We start from the raw sequence: 12,062 nt of genomic DNA on the forward strand, positions 1-12,062 counted from the left end.
GAACTGTAGTGACCTTCGTAGCAGACTAGAAAGTCCTTTTTTACATCGGGAAAAAAGGACTACTTGTGTAAGATACATGAGGGCAAGTAAAGGACAAATGTGAGGATATTCGCCTTCGTGAACAGAAGGGTAGTTGATTGGAATAGTTAGTAGTTCGACGCGTTCAATCCGGAGATATGCTCTGGCAGATCAACTTGGTTTCAGCAAGACGTTGCAATAGGCTAGCACATACTGCAGTCATCTGTTTGAGAACCATGTTATAATGAGAAATGGAGACGTCTCTGCTCTGCACGATCCCTCGATTTAAGTGCAAGCGATTTCTTTTTGTGGGAGTACCTAAGAAAGTACACGCGAACAAACCGCGAAACAGTGAACACCTGAAGACAGCAATTCGTGAAGAAATTTCAAACATTATAGTCGAAATGTTGCAAAATGTAATGAGAAACTTCAAAGAGGAATTACAAGAATGTATGCATGTTAGTGGAAGGCATCTGAAGGATGCCATTTTCAAGAAGTAGTGGTTACATGCAAATGGAATACTATATTCTATATTTTTATATAATAAAAGTTAATTTAATACAATATCTAAAGTTTCATTTCACTATTTAAAAATTTCCCGTTTCTTTGGCTCACCCTATGCATACATACATACATACATACATACATACATACATACATACAATTGCATGTATAATAACAAATGTCTGAAGATGGATTCGAGATGGTTTACATAAAAATGAGTGGTTTAATGGTTATGTATGTATGTATGTATGTATGTATGTATGTATGTATGTATGTATGTATGTATGTATGTATGTATAGTGAGGATCACGTAAGTTCAGTTCCCAAACAGCAAATATTTCCGCCTTGTCAGTGTCGCCAACAGTTACCAGATATCACCACATATAGTAAAATCACGATCCTATGTACTGAATGACTTCTTTACTCACCGTACTTTACCTTAATGTTGAAAGGTTATTCTAAATAGTTTCAATAATAATGAGAATAATAATAATGAGAAATGTATTGCTATGTTCTATTCTTTTATTCCTTTACATTATTATTAGTATTAGCATTAATAGGTTACTAGACGTAAATATACAACAAAGTATAGTATATCTGTGGTGTTTGGGTAAAGGGAGATAAGTCATAAAAATGAGTTCGGAGATAAATGAAAATTAAACTTCGAACCCTTATTACAAATAATTTTCCACACAAATAAATCACACCAACTGCTAGTATTCTTTGATTTTTGCACACCCACTTGTATAATTTAACTTGTGTGTTCATCTGGGGAACAAAATTCCATCTGCCCTTTATATCCCTTTACCCGAACACCACAGATATAATATTCCAGAATCAAATCTGTTCCAAGACCAATTAAATTATTGTCACTTCACTTCAAAGATTCCAGCGTACATATACTGTACTTCCTAAAGGTAGATAAATTAATAACCAATTGACTTTTGGTTGGAATTCGAATGAACTTCTGATTATCTTTTGAAATTAGTAAGGAAATGGATAATACAACTAGGCTAAAACTGAAATAATAATAAATCAACTTACAAAAATAATTTTGGTCCTTAAAAGCCATAAGTAATTTCACTTCTAGATACCTTTTTAAAGATTTCATTTGTTTGTAAATTGCTTAATAATGTTACACTTACACTTATTATTTCTGCAACTCCACGTCTGTCATTGAAAAAATGTATGATACATAACTATGAAGTCTCTTTTTGGCTCTTGTGTCCTAAATTTAAATAAGAAAAAACAAATGATTCAAGAAATGTGAGCTGGTGAAAATTAAATACTCAATTAATAAAATAATTACTACCAAAAGAGTATTTTATTAATTCTATACAAAAGATGGATTACACAGAACAGATGGCCAGAAATCATAGATTTATACACAACATACAGCATGAAACGATCATCAAAAAATGCTTTTTGTACACAATAACATCTTTCAAACGAAGTGAAATAGCCAATAAGTTCAATAAATATTATGCTAATAAGTAATAACTATAATTAATAATTATCTACAAGCTGTAAAAGGGAATAAAATAGTATATTGTTGAAATTAGGGGGTTATGGTTTATTACGTGTATTTATAATTTTAATCACTTTTTCTACATTAAATTATAATTTAATTTCTATTAGATTAGTTGGTGGTGTGGTTGTTAATTTTATCTGTGTACGTCAGACTATTAAGAAAAAACTGAAAGAAATATTAAATGTACAATCTACTTTATATAACAATATTTAATCAAGAACTGAATATTACTATTAATTTAATAACATAAGACCCAAAACATCTCCAAGTCCAGACAATACACATGCTGATTTTCTTAAACATGCTGGCAAACAGCAAACTCACTACTTTTATCTTGTAATCTCATCTAAAATACAATATCTGTCTGGAGAAAATCTATCATAACATCAATTTTGAAAAGCAATTATTCAACTAATATCTTTTCGAGTTATCGACAGATACCACTTACTAGTATGATAGCCAAAATTATGGAAGAGATGATTTCATAGATTGAATTGGTTCCTGGAATCTAGTAACCAACTTTCATCTTATTGAGTTGACTTTAGAGAATTGCATTCAACAAATGGACAAATTTTAAATTTTAGTCAAGATCTTAAAGATATTTTAAACAGAAAACAAAACACCTTAACAATTTTAATTTATTTTCAAGGATCATATGGCTCTGTAGATATAAATCACTTAAGAAATTGCAAACTTAGGGTGTCCATGATAAAGTGTTACACTGGGTCAGTGACTTGATTATTTGATTCATTGTCACAAATATGTAAATAGAGACAGATTCATCTGGGCTTCCCACATTGTTGTTTTCAGGAATACATCTTCCAATATTAATGTCGATGGTCTAACTAAAGAAATAGATCTTATGATAATCTCATCATTTGCAGATAATATGGTTGTCTAGAACAAAAAATCATAGTCCACAAATATTAATAAACTGAGCCAAAATCCCAACAGACTTTTTGACTCTACTTGGAGAACTCAAACTTGCTCAATTAAGGGAAACTTTACTAATAAAACACAATCCCAAGTTATTTGAAAATGAATAGTATATAAGTTAACTTTAACAGATGATGTTAAGAAATGTGATACTTCTCCAGACATTTTAAAAATCATTAGAAACGATAAATGATCTGGTCAGTGAGTGACTACATACAGTATTTTTTATAGATGGGTCCTGTTTACCAAGCCATAGATGTAGTGGTGTTGTAGTACAATACCAGCTTTTTAGTTCTTTTAAATATTCTGGTTACTGTATTGTGTTTGTGTTTAGTGAAAGATTTTAGATAAGGGCGCAAATAGCCATAGTAGCTGATGCGCCCTTTTTAAACGCCACTAACTAACTAACTAACTAACTAACTAACTAACTAACTAACTAACTAACTAACTAACTAACTAACTAACTAACTAACTAACTAACTAACTAACTAACTTCAAACACTGACTAATTTTGATAGTGAAAATTTAGATACACTTTTAAGCTTACAAAATATCCAGTATCAACTTCATAAATCTGAGAAGGCTGTCATACTATCAGATTCAAAATCAGATATTCTTGCTGCAGTATTGGATGTAACAGCATGAAATCTCAATATTTTACAGTGTTTTAATATTTTAAGCAAAATGGTCGAATTACATCGACGACTGGTACTTCCGTGGATCCATGAACTTTATGGAGTGGGAGGTAATGAGGTAGCTGAAAGGTAGCAAAATTACTGTAAGGTTATCTATACCTGCATCTTACCACACTGTTAAAAGAATAACAAGATCAGAACATGACAATGTAGTAACAAAAATCGGAATGATTCTAAAGCAAATGAAAAAATTGCAATAGGCCATCCGGCATCCGCTCCACGATGGAGGAAAATCCTCAGAAGAAACCAACTAATCAGACCAAATGGGGGATCCAAACTACCCTCGAGTGCAGCTCTGAATTTGCAGGCCAACGAGTCTACTGACTAAGCTACATTGGTGGCTCCACTAAAAATATGAAGTACATGGCACTCAGATTATTAAATTGACAAACCTAAACAATTATTCATCAGTTAAGCTATAAAATATAATACATAGCAAGCAAATTAATTCAATTTAAAAGTATAAACAATTCAATCAGTTGAAATATACAGAAATTGATAATAAATATCATGCAAATTACTTCACATTACAAGCATAAACAATTCATCACTTGTGGTATACAGCCTACTATTTAATTTACATCACATACAATTCATCAGTTAAGCTATAGGCCTACAGTCTACTATTCAATTTACAGCATATATAATTCATCAATTAAGCAAAACAAAAATATAGTACAATACATAGTAAAAATAATACACCTAATTTAATAACTGAACTTCTATGAAAATCCACAGTGGCAGTACTCATATTATCACAGGCCATGATTGTCTCAAATATTTACAAAGAACTGATATTTCAGAATCTCCCCATGCCATTTCTGAAATCTCAATGAAGATATGGATCATTGTCTTGACTGTTTAACTTTACACAGCTTTCAATCATGTGGTTAAATATTGGAGTGCAAGATAACAAATGACATCTTCCGTGAACACTTGGTATCAATCAACCAACAACTTCATTACATTAAAGGGGAAAAAAAACTGAAAGAATTAATTGTATATAGACACAACACATAAGACAAGGCCGCTTCAGAACAGTAATTGGCAAGGCTCTGTTGTCTTAGGATTCTTATGTAGATTCAATTTCACCTGAAAGAAAAAAGTAGCATCTATAAGTATGCCTAATTATGAGAAATAAGAGAAACGGTTGTAATAGTAGTAGTAGTAGTAGTAGTAGTAGTAGTAGTAGTAGTAGTAGTAGTAGTAATGATAATAATAATAATAATGACTGTAAAGTATGGAAATTAATATTGCAATGTAATATCAAAAGGTGATTTCACACCATCAACTCTTATCATTTAGTACAACAAATCTATTATATTCAGTTGCAATCACCAGTAGCTGTTCTTTCCTCCATTTTGTTGTTGGCTGATTTTTCACAAGTCTGCTATGATATGCAGCACTATCCATGACAATAACGCATTGCCCTAATGTTCTCAGGTCAACAACTGTGTTCGCACCCACTTCTCAACTACAGGGCTATTCATAGCACTATGGTAGTCCTGACTTTTCTTTCAATTGCATGAAAAAATTAAATCAGCACCTGCAATAAAAATTATACCTGGGCATATAATTACGTCACATGAATTCACAGCATTTAAATAAAGAAAATAAAACATAACATAACATAACATAACATGACATGAGATCCTCTTTGGTGAAAGGCTTTCCCACGTTTTTATTTAGTCACCAATTTTTATATTTTTGTACCCTGATTTAAAAAATTACTCTTGCCAAATTTATGTAAAATATAAATCAATATAACTTACCGAGTATAAATCCACCTTTCGTTCCGGCATCTAATCTTCCACCCTCATTTGTTGGTCTACGAATAACACCATTCATGTCACTGGAAACTTCACCTGGTTTCTTTCATGAATAAGTGGGTGATCCTACTTAAAAAAACAGAGAGAGAAAAGCAATTCACATTGACACTCTAAGAGACACAAAAATTTTAAAGACAGGAAAACCGTTCAAGAATTTTATAAGTAACCTCTAGTTATAATATGAAACTATTAATTGCAAAACATGTTGTTCCCACCTGAATTCATTACTAGTAGCCTATATTAATTGCAATTTCATATTCCACATAAGTGTTAACCTATTTGTTAGTAAAAAATTCAATCACTCAATGTCTCACAATACATTGAAATTTACCATTCATAAAAATCCAAGTCTCATCCAAGAATACTACGGGTTTAGGGTTCTCACGCTCCACATTTCTTATATATTCTCTTAAAAACGAATAACATCACTTTCTCGTACATGTGTATAAGGATCCCCTTTGCTCCATAGAAATTTCATCTCTTTCAAAATTTTTTTCACCGATGATAAGGATACTCTAAAGAAATATGTTTCATAATCATCATTCATATCTTCCAGAACTTTTGCTGCTATTAGTACTTCCCCTGTAACAATAAATGAAAATTATGCCATATTTTTATACATATGACTAATATCAGAATTACATTGCATAAATCAACACAATAATTCCTGTAACTTCCCTACCTTTATGTAACTTGTCATAAATAAATCTCGCAATTGCATCTTTCGTAAAATCATCAGCATCAGTCACTGGATGTTTACGTAGTCTATGTTTTCCTGGTGTCACAAGTGGGGTCCCCTTCTGTGAATTTGTTATCACTTTCGTGGCTGTAGTAAAGCCAAGCTGTAATAACAAACAATAACATAACACTTCTAAAAATTGTTATATCATAAAATTCATGTATGATACCAACATTTACAGCTATATGAATAGAAAATGATCAACATGTTAGGTTGAGTCTACGATAGGTTTAAGCAGGCTAATATTTAGGTAATTCTCCAGAAAAGCTACATCAAAGAAGGCATAATTTTATTTTGTTTAATTGATTTCTGTGATATTTACATAGTGATGAACACGTGGTTTTAGTGCACAGCCACAAATACTTTCAGCACAAAAATCCTTTGACACTTACCTGTATATTCTAATGCATTGTTTTAGTCCCTCCCTCAAACTTGTTACTAATTACCAATATAACATGCGAGAGGTCCAGGACGAAGAGAAATGGTTAGTTTCCCAGTAGTGCGTCCTCGTCCTCTCGAGTGTTATATCTTAACAAGTACTTTGGATGGGGTAGCTTTTCTGAAGAAACACCATATTTAATATTACTTAGACCAGTCATGAATAAATTATTCAGCCAGAGTCAACGTTCCTATGCTTTATAGAGTATGTTATATAGTTATTATATAAAACTGAATTATTTTTAAGCACCATAACAGGCCAACATTCATGTAATATTTGCTGCAATATCAAGTTAATAATTACAATATGACTTGTATTTTCTTCGGCCGATGTGGCATGAAAACTGTGATCTGAACGGTTAATTTAATACCAAAAGAGAAAACTGGAAATTTACTTTCGTGCTGTTTGATTATTTGTTCGTCTAATTTGTAAATGTATTTAAGCTATCACCTACTGCAGTATTACAGTATCTTAAATGTATTTAGTTTGGCAATATGAAAATCACTGACTTGATTAAACATGTAGGCCTAACCTAAAAATTTGTTTTGTTTGACCACAATCATGAAATTATTAGTGCAAACTCCTAAAACTGAATACCACTTTGAAATGTATGCTTAAGAATACTTACTCCTAATAATTTTCCTATTTTGGTTGTAATTGCTGTCTCCTTTAGCATACTTCCTCCTTCATTATCTTCTTTCTTCAACTCATTATACATGTGAACTACAGATTTCTGAAGCGTACTCTGAATGCCACACATTTTCTTCCTTGGAGGAGTCACTGCCACACTATTTCATTTTTTCGACATTGTAATAAAAATCTAAACACGAAAGAAATTCATTAAAATTTGAAATAATATTTCTATCCATTACCCACGTGCATTATCACGCCCAAGTATATTATATTTATTCGTACTTATCTGACTATTCTTGAATTATAACCACAACGTAACACATAAAATAACTATTATGTATTAATATTAATACTAATATTAATTAATTATTAAGAAGTTTGAATTTCACTATCTTCCAGTAACCGGCTGAGAAATCTAGTACAATTTTAATTTCATGGAACTCCAGTACCGGCAAATATTGTCGATATTTGCCTCAGCTGCCAACATACCAGTTACAAAATCACTACCATTTATAGTATTTGTCAGTATCGAAATTCGAAACGAAGTTGGCAAAAGAAAATTCAACCTTCAAACTAGAAAAATCACCATAATCCACTAGCATTTGTAGTAATGGGGGAAAAATGGTTAGGTTTCACCCTTAGGGTATCAAGTTACCTGGTCTTCCCTATATGTATGTAATGTATGTATGTACGCATGCATATGTGTATGTATGCATGCATGAATTACACAATACTTTAATTATTACACAACTTTTTGTATTTGCATTACATTAACTGTAATTGTGTGGTATTGTGTCACAAAGTGACCCCTGAGTCGATGCTGGCACGAGTAATGAAATGAATTCACTGTGTAACGGATTAATAGCGTTTCTGACTACAAAGAGAAGGCTGGGCTGAGATTATTCACAAATTCCTTTCATTCTGTCTCTTTGCGACGAAAACAAAAGCGTGAAATATTATAATTTCCGTTCAAATCGCTGAAAAAGTACAATTTGTGCATATGTGAAAAGCTACTCGAGCTGATGTCACTGCCAATCTCTCCTCTCTAGTCAGGATAGTTATGTGAAAAGAAAATAACTTTATTACCTCGACTAAAAATAACACAGTGCAATTATCAGATTATTTCGGATTATAAGCAGGCTTCGAGACTTCGGACCCGATAGAGCAGTTTAGTGGGAAATCCACATAACGGCGTACTGAGTATAGTGGTAAAGCGTACAGTGGGTTGGGGTACTGTAGAATGGATGCCAACAAATACGCAAAGGAAAACGCTCTGGATTTGAAGGTTCTGACGAATAACTTTATTTTCATACAAACTGTGTCTGAAACTATTACACGGTTAGAAACGTCAGAGCAAGAGATGCCGGAAGCCCTCAAATTAATTTAGAAAATGATGCAGAGAATTAATGAGATATCAAGTACACCGGTTACTGAACGTGTAAAACTGAAGTGGAAATCAATTTTATGTAAAAATAACGGATATGGAACATTGTGTAACATAAACAGCAAATTAGTGGACATAGAATCACCCGAGAACTAAGGACTATCTCTTAGAGACTGCAATGATGTTAGGTTTTTTCGTTTTGCTCCTATCACGTCATGCGACGTAGAGCGCAGCTTTCTACAGTACAAATTTTGGCAGATAACCGAAAAAGATTTACGTTTGAGATACTGAGAATGTATCTTGTAGTACATTGCATTTCGGTACTGTAACTGCACTTCCTAAGATGGCCAATAGGATAAATGAAAAAATTAAAATTGCTACATGCTTATTTCCACCATTAACATTGTGTATAATTAAACAGAAATGCTTATAAAAGACGGAGAATAAATGCTTTCCACATTCTTTTGACATTATCATTGTGTAATGTATACAGGGTGTTTAAAAAATACGGGCATAATTTCAGGTATGTATTTCCCACATGTAGACAATCAAAATAGTTCATTACAACATGTGTCCGGAAATGCTTCATTTCCGAGTTATGGCCTTCACAACATTGAAATTCACCGGAACGTTTTTCTTTCCGCAGGTCGTTGTCATTACAGAAGATGTTCAAAATGTCCACCTCCTGCTTCAATACAGACCTCACATCGATGTCTCATTGACCTGCGAACACGATCCTAAACTCCAGGAGTATTGCGTATGTCCTCAGAACATGCCACAATTCGATTCCGAAGGGATTCCAAATCAGGCACCGGAGACGAATAAACCAATGATTTTAAATGGCCCCACAAGTAGAAATCGAGAGGGTTCAGATCAGGTGAGCGTGGAGGCCAAGCAATTGGGCCACCTCTACCTATTCATCGATCAGGAAACCTTCGATCCAAGTACCGGCGAGCCGTACGACTGAAGTGTGCCGGAGCGCCATCATGCAAGAAGTGAATGTGTTGACGATTGATCAGTGGAGTGTCTTCTAAAACATGAGGTATGGTGTTTTCCAGGAAGTTTGTGTACGCCTGCCCCGTAAGTCTGTTTACAAGTACATGGGGTCCAACTAATCGATCACCAATGATACCGGCCCACATGTTGAGGGAGAACCGCTCCTGGTGATGAGATGGAACAGTTGCACGTGGATTTTCATACGCCCATACATGCTGATTGTGGAAATTTGTTATGCCATCTCATGTGAACTGTGCTGCATCTGTAAATAATACTAAGGCAGGAAAGTTCGGATTTACACCACACTGCTGCAAGAACCACTGACAGAACCTAACTCGTGCAGGGTAATCTGCTGGTGACAGGGCCTGTACACGTTGCAAATGATAAGGATACAATTGATAATCTTTCAACAGTCTCCAGACAGTCGTATGAGGAACATTGACTTGCAACGCTACCCTTCGTGTGCTGATAGAAGGAGTCATGTTCACAGCCTCCAGAATCTCCTCCTGTACTTCTGGAGTTGTAGATCTTGGTCCGTCCCCTTCCCAAACCAGGAGAGTTAAAATTTTCCATACTCGCACAGACGGTAATGGAGACGTACAAATGTCTTCCGATCTGGACATTGTCGCTGTGGGTACCTCTCCTGGTACAAACGACGAGCCAGCGCAACATTGCCGTCCGCCTTACCGTACATGAAGTGTATCTCTGCCAGCTCTTGTTTTGAATACATGTCGCACAGTCTGACGCCTACACAACACTGAATGTAACCTTCGCCTCGGAATGAACTGTCAGAGTGCCCTCTTAATGTCTCCTTTGACGGCAACGACCTGCGGAAAGAGAAACGTTCCGGTGAATTTCAATGTTGTGAAGGCCATAACTCGGAAATAAAGCATTTCCGGACACATGTTGTAATGAACTATTTTGATTGAATAATTTCGAGGGAAAAATTGTTCCGGAGCCGGGTATCGAACCCGGGACCTTTGGTTTAACGTACCAACGCTCTACCACTGAGCTACCCGGGAACTCTAACCGACACCGATCCAGTTTTTCCCTCTATATCCACAGACCTCAAAGTGGGCTGACAACCGTCAAGCAACCAACTTCGAGTGCACACTAACTCTGTGTGACTTAAATTGTGGTTTTCTGTTAACGAACAGTGACGTGTATTGTGCAAATCAAGATTTCACGTATAACTCCCTGTAAAGTTGATTTGAATAATTTCGAGGGAAAAATTGTTCCGGAGCCGGGTATCGAACCCGGGACCTTTGGTTTAACGTACCAACGCTCTACCACTGAGCTACCCGGGAACTCTAACCGACACCGATCCAATTTTTCCTCTATATCCACAGACCTCAAAGTGGGCTGACAACCGTCAAGCAACCAACTTCGAGTGCACACTAACTCTGTGTGACTTAAATTGTGGTTTTCTGTTAACGAACAGTGACGTGTATTATGCAAATCAAGATTTCAGGTATAACTCCCTGTAAAGTTGATTTGAATAATTTCGAGGGAAAAATTGTTCCGGAGCCGGGTATCGAACCCGGGACCTTTGGTTTAACGTACCAACGCTCTACCACTGAGCTACCCGGGAACTCTAACCGACACCGATCGGTACGTTGGTACGTTAAACCAAAGGTCCCGGGTTCGATACCCGGCTCCGGAACAATTTTTCCCTCGAAATTATTCATATCAACTTTACAGTGAGTTATACCTGAAATCTTGATTTGCATAATACACGTCACTGTTCGTTAACAGAAAACCACAATTTAAGTCACACAGAGTTAGTGTGCACTCGAAGTTGGTTGCTTGACGGTTGTCAGCCCACTTTGAGGTCTGTGGATATAGAGGGAAAAATTGGATCGGTGTCGGTTAGAGTTCCCGGGTAGCTCAGTGGTAGAGCGTTGGTACGTTAAACCAAAGGTCCCGGGTTCGATACCCGGCTCCGGAACAATTTTTCCCTCGAAATTATTCAAATCAACTTTACAGGGAGTTATACCTGAAATCTTGATTTGCAACTATTTTGATAGTCTACATGTGGGAAATACATACCTGAAATTATGCCCCGTATTTTTAAACAACCTGTATTTACTTTCAGAATGTACATATGTGTGTTTCCCCATACTACCGTACTCTACTGTAAATAGCAACGTTGTTACCTCAACACATCTCTATCTACCTGCAGCGAGTCAACAACCTATAGTACATGCACAGTAAACTTATTGTATCGGGTCCAAAGTCTCGAAGCCTAATTATAAGGATCAATGGAAATGAGAAATAGGGATTGCGTAACGTGCTGAACGTCATGTTATCTCCAAAACCGATTGTTTAAATTAATTTATTTTAGTCTTTACAGGAACA

General features: G+C 35.2%; 1 protein-coding gene and 1 long non-coding RNA gene across 3 annotated transcripts in view; both read right to left on the minus strand.

Annotated features, from left to right (window-relative positions):
• LOC138699663 (probable replication factor C subunit 1) overlaps window positions 1-12,062 on the minus strand; it is a 233,206-nt gene that overhangs the window by 96,218 nt on the left and 124,926 nt on the right. The gene's annotated exons all lie outside the window — the stretch shown is intronic.
• Window positions 1,561-11,318, minus strand: LOC138699651 (uncharacterized). Its single transcript, XR_011332056.1, has 6 exons — window positions 7,320-11,318; window positions 6,196-6,355; window positions 5,845-6,095; window positions 5,457-5,582; window positions 5,023-5,230; window positions 1,561-4,776 (listed from the first exon to the last, which is right to left on the minus strand). It is a non-coding gene; the product is annotated as an uncharacterized lncRNA (long non-coding RNA).

This window comes from Periplaneta americana, chromosome 1, assembly GCF_040183065.1.
Source record: "Periplaneta americana isolate PAMFEO1 chromosome 1, P.americana_PAMFEO1_priV1, whole genome shotgun sequence".
Taxonomy (NCBI): Eukaryota; Metazoa; Arthropoda; class Insecta; order Blattodea; family Blattidae; genus Periplaneta; species Periplaneta americana.